The sequence below is a fragment of the Heteronotia binoei genome, chromosome 1 (genome assembly GCF_032191835.1).
Source record: "Heteronotia binoei isolate CCM8104 ecotype False Entrance Well chromosome 1, APGP_CSIRO_Hbin_v1, whole genome shotgun sequence".
NCBI classification, from domain to species: domain Eukaryota; kingdom Metazoa; phylum Chordata; class Lepidosauria; order Squamata; family Gekkonidae; genus Heteronotia; species Heteronotia binoei.
In genome coordinates, this window is record NC_083223.1 from 188,910,198 (window position 1) to 188,922,271 (window position 12,074).

General features: G+C 43.5%; 1 protein-coding gene across 1 annotated transcript in view; it reads right to left on the reverse strand.

Annotated features, from left to right (window-relative positions):
* Positions 1-12,074, reverse strand: part of ALK (ALK receptor tyrosine kinase) — a 908,221-nt gene that overhangs the window by 240,418 nt on the left and 655,729 nt on the right. The window lies entirely within an intron of this gene.

A 12,074-nucleotide genomic window follows, 5' to 3' on the forward strand; every position in this document is an offset into this window, starting at 1 on the left:
CCAATTACAATAGTAGCATCCATATATACTGACTGATTCTGAAAAATCCTTACAATCACAGTCTGTTAATTCATCTGATTATCTTCATATGTCTTTGTATATCTATAGAACAAATCAGATGCAATTAATTGTTTTGTTAGAATTGTTTTGGATAATGTTGATTTTAAAGTCTTGTATATTTATTGTATTGTATATTTTATGGATGTTGTTAGCCGCCCTGAGCCTGCTTAGGCGGGGAGGGCGGGATATAAATAAATTTTTATTATTATTATTATTATTATTAATGAAATTCCCATTTGTTTCAACAAGTACTGAGTAGCAGACTTTTCCAGAAGATTATTCCTTCTGTAAGTTGCTATAGTGTTGTAATTTACTGGGAAGTGTTTCAGGAAAAGGACTGATCATTTACATTCCTTCCCCTCACCTCTGTCCCTTTAGCAAGTTATGCTAGGTTAAATAGTACACATAGCAATTTTTCAGCTGCATGCTGGTTTAGAGCTGGGCCCTAATGTTCTCTCTCAGCAGGCAATGTTAGAAACTTCCTGCTTTCATGAAGCATTCAACCTGGAAATGAGTTATGTTGTTAGGGCTTCCTCAAGAGTAACAAAAAAACAAGACAAAGTTTGTCTGGCTGGTGGAACTGATTAAAAAAAAAAAAAGAATGTTAAGCCATTTATGCACCCAACAGTATATTGCAGAATTACTCCAGTCTAAGCCTTTTGATTATGTATGCTTGTACCATTAGGTCACATAAAAGAACATAAGAGAAACCATGTTGGATCAGGCCAATGGCCCATCCAGTCCAACACGCTGTGTCACACAATGGCCAAAAAAACCAGGTGCCATCAGGAGGTAAGAATACAGAGCATCACTGCCCCAGACAGAGAGTTCCAACAATACGCTGTGGCTAATAGCTCTGCTCCATATGTTTATCCAATCTCCTCTCGAAGCTGTCTATGCTTGTAGCCGCCACCACCTCCTGTGGCAGTGAATTCCATGTGTTAATCACCCTTTGGGTGAAGAAGTACTTTCTTTTATCCATTTTAACCCGACTGCTCAGCAATTTCATTGAGTGTCCATGAGTTCTTGTATTGTGAGAACGGGAGAAAAGTACTTCTTTCTCTACCTTCTCAATCCCATGCATAATCTTGTAAACCTCTATCATAGAACAACTGATTTATGGTGACCTCAGCAAAGGCCTGTCAGGGTACATAAGAAGCAGAGGTGGTTTGCCATCACCTTCTTCTGTAGAGCCTTTCTTGGTAGTTCCCCATTCAAGTAGCAACCCTGCTTAGAGTCCAAGATCTGACAAGATCAGACTAAACCATCCTGTCTTCCCTTTTGAGACTTATGATTACCCTGGGCTAAAACTAAAGTAATCTTACATAAGATAACACTAACAAAACACACTCTGAGAAAATTGTCAGAGATCTATACACTCCTACAAGGCTTGCAAACTTCTCTCAGAATTACAACTGATCTCCAGAATACAGAGATCAGTTCCACTGGAAACAATGACAACTTTGAAGGGTGGACTGGCCTCTATGGCATCCCAGCTGAGTGCCCCCCCCCCAACTCCATTCTCACCAGGCTCTGCTTCCAAATCTCCAGGAATTTCCCAACCTGGTATTGGCAATCATAGCTCCTCCTATTGGAGGTACAGTGTGAGGTCACAAAGGAGAAACAGTTCTCTGTAGTTGTGCCTTGGAATCCCCTGCCAAAAGGTTCACCTGGTTCTATTCTTGTGGGCATTCCACCAACTCTTAAATCAGTACCTTTTAATAGTGTTGTTATGGGTTATAATTTTGTTTAATGATACTGATTTTAAATTATGCCTTTTTAGTCAATGGTATAACTGATGCTGGGTGTCAGTTATAAGAGAATTGGAGATTGTTTGCTGGCTAATAACTTTTAGGGCAGCAATAGGGGAGGGTTTGGCCTCTGTGCCCTTGCTTGTAGGGCATCTACATGAAACAAGATACTGGTTTGATGCAGCACAGCAGTTCTTAGGTTCTTTAGTTTTTGTTGTAATTGTAATTGTATGGATTCTTTTAAAAAATGACAACTAGTAATTACCCTGAGGGTCCACTTATGGATGGAGGGGCAGGATATATGAGGAGGAGGAGAAGGCTGAGAATATAGTGATAACTACTGGTGTTTGTGTGTGTGTAAGTGTGTGTGTCCACGTGCATGATCCACCAGTGCCTATTCAAGATTCGCATAAATATATGGAAATTGTGCAAACCATGCTCTCTCTATGCGACTTACACAGCATAATTTCCCAACTGACCAATTCATTTCTTATAGGCTCAATAGCATTTAAACATTCATTATTTTGATCAGTCTTCTCTTTCATTGGTTGGCAGTGTACAATTGATAAGACTGCAGTTCCGCTCCAGTTCCTCCAAGCCATATAGACAACTACATCAATGATGAAACTAGAAGTAGTTCTATAGCTACAAGCCGTGCTGTGAAGACTTGGGATTAAAGTTTGCTTTAACATATTCAGTTTATGGATAAGGTAGTGACGTTTAAACTGCTCTATCCGATCAATTATTTTTACATATGAGGGGTAGGCACATAAATTTTTGTTCAGGTCATGTGGGATTTTTTTTTTGGTTCTTTAATATTTTGTATTTGTTTGCTTTATTATAATTAACTCTGAATTAATGGGAGACCTCATGAAAATAGGACCTCTGCTTATACGGAATCAAGAAATCCACTGAGAGTTGTACACACTGGAATTGCTATGGCAGAAATGCCAGACAGGACAATCCTGTTTGGTAGGAATATTTGTTAACTGTTCTGTTTGGAGAACATCCCCCTCAACTGCTGAGTTCCTTTTTCTCGTTGTTGATTCTCTTGCCTCCTGAGGAACAGAAAGCAAGGTGCCTGTTATGTATTGGAACTGAAACATAGTTTCCTGAGTTGCTTTAGGGGCAACCAGTGACTTGGCTGAGCTTGAGGCTCCATGACAACAGCCACCTCGATTCTGGGTGGAGGCCAATCAAGGAGCTTTAGGCCAGCCATGCAGCTATAGTTATGTGTGTTGGGTTTAGGGGTGGGGTCATTTGCATGCTTATAAGCAGGGCCCTTGGCCCTGAGAGCAGCTCAGTTTCTACTTTGCTATGCTGAATCACTGAATAAAGAGCTGAATTCACTATCTCCTGAGTGTCCACATGCTTTGAACACAGTACATTTTAGTGCCAGAAAGCAAAGGGCCAGAACAACAGTCAGAACAGAATGTTTGCAATTATTACTGGATATAGGAATTCAGGGCAAGTTTGTGGTTTGGGGGGGGGGGGGGTTGCCTGGACAGACAGTGCACAGAGCCTCCCTCCCCTTCGGCCCTCTGCTTGCACTCTACTTCCTGTCCATTCACCAGCATAGCCTCCCTGGCCTGTCCTCCCCTGCCTGTTCATGAGCCTTCTGAGTCCTGTGATGATAGCCACCAGAACTATCTGCAGCTCTTTCCCTGATGGCATGGAGCACTACATGGCTGACAGAAATGCAACCACCACTGTGCATCATCAGCACACCCTTCCCTAGTAGCTCTGGCTGGGTAGCATTATTAGCACAACCGGCCCACCCACTAGGCAAACTAGGCATTTGCCTAGGGCGCCAGCAGGGCAGCGGTGAAAAAATTAGCCCTCACCCCATCCCACTCCCTAGGCAAATCCCCTAGTTGCCTTCCCCTCCCTCCCATCCAATTTTTACTGCCCGGGGAACCACCAGCGAAGCGCTGGCTCCCAGGGTTCTTTCAAGGCCACCCCCCTGCTGATCAGCTGATCATTGGGAAAAGCCATGCCAAGGCCGGCAGCTCCTTTGCCAGCCTTCTGGCAGTCTCAGCACTTTCAGCGCTGGGGCAGTGGCAGTGGAAAGGACAGCCAACTGCCGAAAAGTGGCATCCGCTGCTTCCTCCTCACTTCCTCCCCGGATTGTGTCTGAGGGAGGGAGGAAGGAAGGAAGGAAGGAAGGAAGGAAGGAAGGAAGGAAGGAAGGAAGGAAGGAAGGAAGGAAGGAAGGAAGGAAGGAAGGAAGGAAGGAAGGAAGGAAGGAAGGATTGTGTCTGAGGGGAGGAAGTGGCAGTGGTGGCCGCTGCTTTTTTAGTGGTTTGCTGTCCTTCCTGCTGCCCCCCCAGTGCTAAAAGTGCTGAGAGTGCCGCAAGGCTGGCATAGAAGCCACTGGCCTCAGTGCAGCTTTTCCTGCCGATCGGCTGATTGGGGGAGCGGCCTTGAAAGATCCCTGGAAGATGGCACTTCACTGCTGGTTCCCCGGGCAGTAAAAATTGGGTGGGAGGGAGGGGAGGCACCGCGGAGGGGGGTGGGGCAGCGGTGGGCAGTGAGGCTGCCTGGGGTACCATGCGCCCTTGGCCTGGGCCTGCTTATTAGCTAGAACCACATAGCCACTGGCAGAATGCTTGTGAGCAGAAGAGGGAAGGGCTCATGGGTTTGTAGCAGGGGATGAATGTGAGTAGGGGTGTCAGCCAGAAGACCTGGATTCTGGTGGCTGCTCCACTGCAGGGTATGTTGATGCCAACCCTGTTAGAAATGATGGCAATCAAATTGGTTATATCTGGACTGGCTCTTGATTATTTACTGTCTCTACCTGATATCATTTTACCTCTCATTGATACAATATATAGGAGAGCTCAGCTTCCTCTAAAGTATTTATTTATCCACACCTAGTTATAGGGTTGGTGCTATTTTCTTCTCTTATAGGTTCTGTACACAGCCCCCCCCCACACACAAAAAAAAGATTTTTCAAAATAATAAATCATTTGGCAGGATACCCAATTAACATTGTAACTAAAGGAATCAAAAACTGAACAAATATCATCTGATGCTGGACTCTGTGCAGTATAGTCTTACAACACTTCGGCCTGTTTTGGGGAACTTGGCTGTATGAGAAGAACAGAGAAATGAGCTGAGCAGTCATTCATTTATGTTTGGAATGAGTTAGTAAGCACCAAAAATATGTAACATTTGGGAATGGATGAACATGTAAATTGTTGGTTCTTTAAAGATTCCTATCTGCTCATAGAGTCCTTTTTCTTCCCTCCTAACATGATTGTTTTGCTCCATGGGGCAAATAACAGTTCTGGAGAGCCAATTAAGACTGGGAAAATGGCACAAGGAAAAGATTTAATGTCTTTTCTCCACAGACCATCCCGAATTAAGGCTCTTTGCAACTGCTGTTAACCACACCCATGGGAAATTTTTTTTCAGTTCTCTGGCTGTCCTCATGTAGTTAAGCTCCAATGTCCTAAATTGAAATGGTATTGTGTAAATAGCTCAAAAGCAGCCTCGTGGTGCAGAGTAGTAAAGCTGCAGTACTGCAGTCTGAAGTCTCTGCTCACGACCCGAGTTCAATCCTGGTGGAAGCTGGGTTCAGGTAGCTAACTCAAGGTTGACTCGGCCTTCCATCCTTCTGAGGTTGATAAAATTAGTACCCAGCTTGCTGGGGGTAAAGTGTAGATGACTGGGGAAGGCAATGGCAAACCACCCCGTAAAAAGTCTACCGTGAAAATGTCACCCCAGAGTTGGAAACGACTGTTGCTTGCACAGGGGACTACCTTTACCTTAAAAAAAAAAAAAAGCTCAAATATTACTTATTTTTCCACGAATCATAGCATCATAGAGTTGGAAGGGACCTCCAGGGTCATCTAGTCCCCTGCAGAATGCAGGAAACTCACAAAATACCTCCCCCTAAATTCAAACCAGGATCTAAAACTATGGTTTGAAGTTGGTTTATTAACTATAGTTAATCTTAAATTTGATTTTGTGAGAAATTCATAGAATCATAGAGCTGGAAGGGACCTTTTGGTTCATCTAGTCCAACCCACTGAACAATGCTGGAAATTCACAAACACCGACCCCTAAATTTACAGGATCTTCATTGCTGTCAGATGGCCATTTAGCCTCTGTTTAAAAACCTCCAAAGAAGGAGAGCCCACCACCTCCTGAGGAAGCCTGTTCCACTGAGGAACCACTCTAACAGTCAGGAAGTTCTTCCTAATGTTGAGTCAGAAACTCTTTTGATTTAAGGCTTGCCAGTTTTGACTAGGCTTGGCAGTTTTCCCACTGTGGTCAGGACATCCCCTTCTCCCTCTCCATTTGCCACCACTATTCCTGTGGCTGCTGAGAGACAAAACTAATATAAAAAGAAATCACCATTGGGAGAAGGTAGGATATTAGTTCATTCTAGGAATCAGCAGAACCAGAGATTCCCAGAGGTGTGACATCACTTCCACGTTGCTTTTTGGAATTACATCATGCCTTCGCCTGACAGTGCCCTCCCATGTCCCCACCTACCCCCCTGCCCCAGACTTCCACTAGTTTCCAGCCACTGGCTGGTAACTCCATTCCCCACTTACTCCAGACAACTCTGTCACTCTTAAAATTACATGGTGTTTTGAAGGAAACAGACCCCTGCACAAAAGTGTTCTCTGTTCTTTTCTTTTTTTTTAAATGTGGTTTCATACAGTTCATTCGATAACCCAGTATCTTTTCAAGATAACTTTAACATAACCCTACAGAGTAAAACAATGAGAGATGCCAAAAGTGAGGCATTGGCTCCATAGAGCTGTAAAAATAAAAAACCATCACATAATTTTTATAGCTTTAATTTTACTTGTTTATCCTGTGCTCCTTCTTTGTTACGATCTCTCAGAAGACAGAAAATAAAATCGTTGGTGCTTTTGGCTCTATTCCAGATATTGTATATTTTTTTCTCCCCAGTGCTTGCTTTTAAGAAAAACCTGCAAGAAATGCAACCTTTCTAATTACTGTATTCAGCCACAGGTACATGAGTAGGTATAGCATAGCACGTGACTAAACTACATAAAAGAGACTTGAAAAAGAAAACCTTCTCCTGAAGCTCTGGCATAATCACTGCCTATACAGGCTCTTTACTACCCTGATCTCAAGTAACTTGGGAAGGAATTTGGGAGAGTGAGTTAATGTATTTTTTTTAAGTAATAATACATGTGAGTACAGGCACCTTACCCAGCCATACAAATATCACCAAGTTTGCTGGGCTGATCAGATTCTTTTTTACTTAAAGTGGAGATGGATGTATCCCTATGATTATTAACAGACAGCTGTTGGATAAGACTGAGGATCAGTGGAAATAATGCCCTCAGAAATAATGGATAGGTAGAGGTGCATAGTTGTTGGGTTTTTTAAAAGGACTAACAGGAAAAAAGCCCTGACCTGAATAGCCCAGGCTAGCCTAATCTTGTCAGATCTCGGAAACTAAGCAGGTTGAGCTCTGGTCAGTATTTGGAAGCAAGATCATCAAGGAATATCAGGATCATGAAGCAGAGGCAGGCAATGGCAAACCACCTCTGAACATCTCTTGCCTTGAAAATCCCTTGCAGTTGCCATAAGTCAGCTGCGACTAGGGGAGGAGGAGGAGGAGAAGAAGAAGATGAAGATTACAAGGCTGGTTCATGATAAGAGCAGTTTATACTCCCTCAAGTGTAGAATTTCCCTTTGTCACCCTGCCTCCTCACCAAGGCTGCTTAAATATATTCAGAGATTGTGATGTAACTTCTGGTTTCATTAGCCAGGCAAGGTATCATTTCCTGTTTGCAGAAGAGAGTTGATTTAGGCCCTGGATTCCTGGCAACTACCATGCCCAGCAGGGCTTTCTTACCAATTTTAATTGTGTTTCAATATATTTACTGATTTCCTCATAATAAGAGCATTTAGCATTTCAAGAAGTTCAAACTGGTATCCTACAGTACGTAGGAAAAGGCAAGGTAGGCAGCCACGTGGGGCGCCACCTCACCCACAGGGCGCCTTCAAGTGCCCCCTCCTACCACTCTGCCTTTCTCAGCATCACAGACGTGGGAAGCTGAGAGCAGCAGGATGGCATGGCGGTGTGTGCTCTCCTCCAAGCCCGGCTTCCTAGCCATGCTCAAAAGAAAGTGGCCTCACTCCGAGGCTGCGTCCTCTTATGGGGAGGCAGCCTCGGAGCAAGGCAAAACAGCCCCGCCACCCCTTTCACCCGCCTGGGATCCGGGCAAATGAAAGAGGTGGTGCAGCCACACTATGAAGCTGCCTCCCCTTGCTGGGGAGTTAGTCTCAGAGTGAGGCAGAGCAGCCCTGCCACACCTTTTGCCAGCCCTGAACCCAGGTGGGTGAAAGAGGCAGCGTGATCGTGCTCTGACCCCCATGAGAGGCATGGATGGGGGAGCAGGTGTGGGGGCAGCCTGGGGGGCAAAAACCCCAGCGCCGCCCCTGTCTACAGAAGCAACTAAAAGATTACAAATTGTATTGCTTAAGGAAAGTGCTGAACATGTTACAATTATACAACCTAGAAAGCATAAGAAATGCAGAAAGATATAACATCTATGTTTGAAAAGGAAGGAAAGAAAGAGCTTAATGTACACATTCTTGGTATCTCAACTTTAGTAAAAAGTACAATGTTTGAGAGACATCACGTCCTTATTTTGGCAGTTTTGCTTTATTCCAGGGCTCCAGCATCTTCTAGAACAGTATTTGAGTGATGCCACATCAGTATCACATCAGGGTTGCAAATCCCTCATGCTGACAACTTCTATTTATCTTTTGTACGATAAACAGAAAAACAGAGGCGGTACCTGAACCCCCTTGGCAGAGTGAGCCATTGTTTGCCTGACTCAGCCAGGCTTGCTAAACAACACAGCTACATCATGTTCCTTGGTACCACAGGGACTTGGGAATCACTAGTGATTCAATTAGATGTGCATTTGATACTTTTATTTATATTGCCTGACAAAACTAAAAATTAATGAAGCATGTAGGAAAACAACCACTATTTCTTCCAAAACGATTTTACAGTGCAAATCAATTCAGGAGGGAAAAAAGTTCTTCCCCCACAAAGGCTTTTTAATAAAGGTCTTGGGTCTCTAAACAGGGTACTCTGCACTGCTGTTTGCTTTTTTATTGGCTCAGTGTAGCTCTGTTTAACGGAGCAATGCTCTTGCATTGTGATCAGGGTCACAGCACCAATTAAAATATGTGACTGCAAGCCACAAGACTGGTTGGGGGAAGTTGATGCCTGTGAACAACCCCTTCAGTTTTTGTTAGTGATGGACCTATGTAATTCTGAAGGCTGCCAGCCTTATATTTGTCAAGTCTGCTCTTAACTTTGGTCAGGCCTGCACTCAATCTTTGGTTCAGGAGAAAAGCATCCTGGGTAAAGCCATACTGTATTCCACTGCTGCTAGCTTGAACTCTCCTCACCCCCCTCCTTTCCTTTGTTATGTAGCCTTGCTTTGAAATGGGAATATGTGAAAGAGTTTATCGGGCCTTCTCAGGCTGGGCATCGGGGGAGGTTGGAGCCAAGAGACGCTCAAGGCCAAAGCAGGCCTGAGAAAGAAATTGTAACATCAATGTGTGAATGTGGCCTGCATAGTACCCCTCCCTCAAGAATCCCTTTGAAGTATACCTTATATGATTGCATTCTACTGTATGATCTTTAGTCTTTCAATCTCACTGTAGTTGAGAACCATGATATCAATAAACTAGCTACTTTGTTATCAACAAGGACTCGTTATTGAATCTGCCGACTTGACAATAATATTGAAAGCAGTGTCTGTTGTGTGCACCTGGAGGCCACAAATTTGCTCTAGCAAGTCCAGTAAGAGGCTGCACAAAAGCAAAGAAAAATAACCCTCTCCTCACTAACAGATACTGTTAGTATCTGAATGGCAACATCTGGGGAAACCAGAATGTGTCACAAAGTGATGGAGTTGACCTGGGTGGTAGGAATCACAGTATTATTGTTTAAAATTATTTTAGTATTAGTAGTTTACAGGGATAAGACAAAACCAACACTCTCCAGTTAGTGTGATTGTTTGAATGCAGGTCTCTCCACTAATTATGTCAAACCAGGATCTAAAACTATGGTTTGAAGTTGGTTTATTAACTATAGTGAATCTTAAATTTGATTTTGTGAGAAATTCATAGAATCATAGAGCTGGAAGGGACCTTTTGGTTCATCTAGTCCAACCCACTGAACAATGCTGGAAATTCACAAACACTGACCCCTAAATTTACAGGATCTTCATTGCTGTCAGATAGCCATCAAGCCTTTGTTTAAAAACCTCCAAGGAAGAAGAGCCCACCACCTCCTGAGGAAACCTGTTCCACTGAGGAATCGCTCTAACGATCATGATGTTCATCCTAAAGTTATGACAGAAACTCTTTTGATTTAATTTCAACCCATTGATTCTGGTCCTACCTTCCGGGGCCACAGAAAACAATTCCACACCATCCTCTATATGACAGCCCTTGAAGTACTTGAAAATAGTGATCATATCACCTCTCAGTCGCCTCCTCTCCAGGCTAAACATCCCCAGCTCCTTCAACCTTTCCTCATAGGACTTGGTCTCCAGACCCCTCACCATCTTTGTCGCCCTCCTCTGTCGCCCGTTTCAGCTTGTCTATAGCCTTCTTAAAATGTGGTGCCTAAAACTGAACACATTACTCCAGGTGAGGTCTTACCAGAGCAGAGAAAAGCGATACCATCACTTCACGTTATCTGGACACTATTCTTCTGTTGATACAGCCTAAAATTGCATATGCCTTTTTAGCCACCGCATCATGCTGTTGACTCATGTTCAGTGTATGATCCAGTAAGACCCCTAGATCCTTTTCACACATACTACTGCTAAGACAAGTCTCCCACATCCTATAACCATGCATTGGATTTTTCCTACCTAAATGCAGAACTTTACATATATCCCTGCTAAAATTCATTTTATTGATTTTAGCCCAATTTTCCTGTCAAGGTCATCCTGTCTCCTGTTTCTGTCTTCTTCTGTATTTGCAACCCCTCCCAATTTCATATCATCTGCAAATTTAATAGGCATTCCCTCTATTCCTTCATCTAAATAATTGATAAAGATGTTGAACAAAACAGGTCCCAGGACAGATCCTTGAGGCACTCCATTTGTCACTCCTCTCCAAGAGGATGAGGAACCATTCACAAGCACTCTTTGAGTGCAATCTCTCAACTAGTTACAGATCCACCCAACGATAACAGGATCCAAACCACATTTTACCAACTTGTCAACAAGGGTAGTATGTGAAACCTTATCAAAAGCCTTACTGAAATCAAGATAACCGACGTCTACAGTGTTCCCCTGATCCAGCAAGGTAGTCACTTTCTCAAAAAAAGAGATCAGGTTAGTCTGACATGACTTGTTCTTGAGAAACCCATGCTGGCTCTTAATAATAACATCTTTCTAAATGTTCCAGGATCGACTGTTTGATGATTTGTTCTAAAACCGTTCCAGGTATAGACGTCAAGCTGATGGTTCAATAGTTATCCTGATCCTCTTTTTTCTCCTTATTGAAAATGGGAACAACATTCGCCCGCCTCCAATCTTCTGGCACCTCTCCTGTTCCCCAAGAATTCTCAAAAATAATAACCGGAGGCTCAGAAATTACATCCACAAGCTCTTTTAGAACCCTTGGATGCAATTCATCTGGCCCTGAGGACTTAGATTCATTTAAAGAAACTAGGCGTTTATGTACTACCCTATGCTGATCCTAGAATCTATTCGACTTTTCATTTTTAGCAGAGTTGGACTTCCGACAGATGTCCGGGTAATTGAAATCTCCCATGATCACTGTATCCCTTCTCTTGGAGAACTTTGCAATCTGCTGTAGAAGTATCTCATCCAAGTCCTCTGCCTGACTTGGTGGTATATAGCAGACCCCCACAATAATATCACTGTTATTTCTTACTCCTTTTATTTTTACCCAGAGACTCTCAACTGAGCTGCCATGCTCAGATTCACATATTTCCTCACAAGTATATACCTCCTTCACATATACTGCTACGCCTCTGCCCTTTCTCATTTGCCTGTCCCTTTTAAATAAGTTGTATCCCTGAATCCTAATATTCCAGTTGTGAGTGTCATCCCACAAAGTTTCAGTAAGGCCTATGTGCAAGTGTAGAGCGGCATCTGGATCGAGGCGGCGTGGCGGTGCTGATATTGTTGGATCTGTCGGCCGCATTTGATACGGTCGATCATCAGCTACTGGCCCGCCGGCTCGCCGACGCGGGGATTGGGG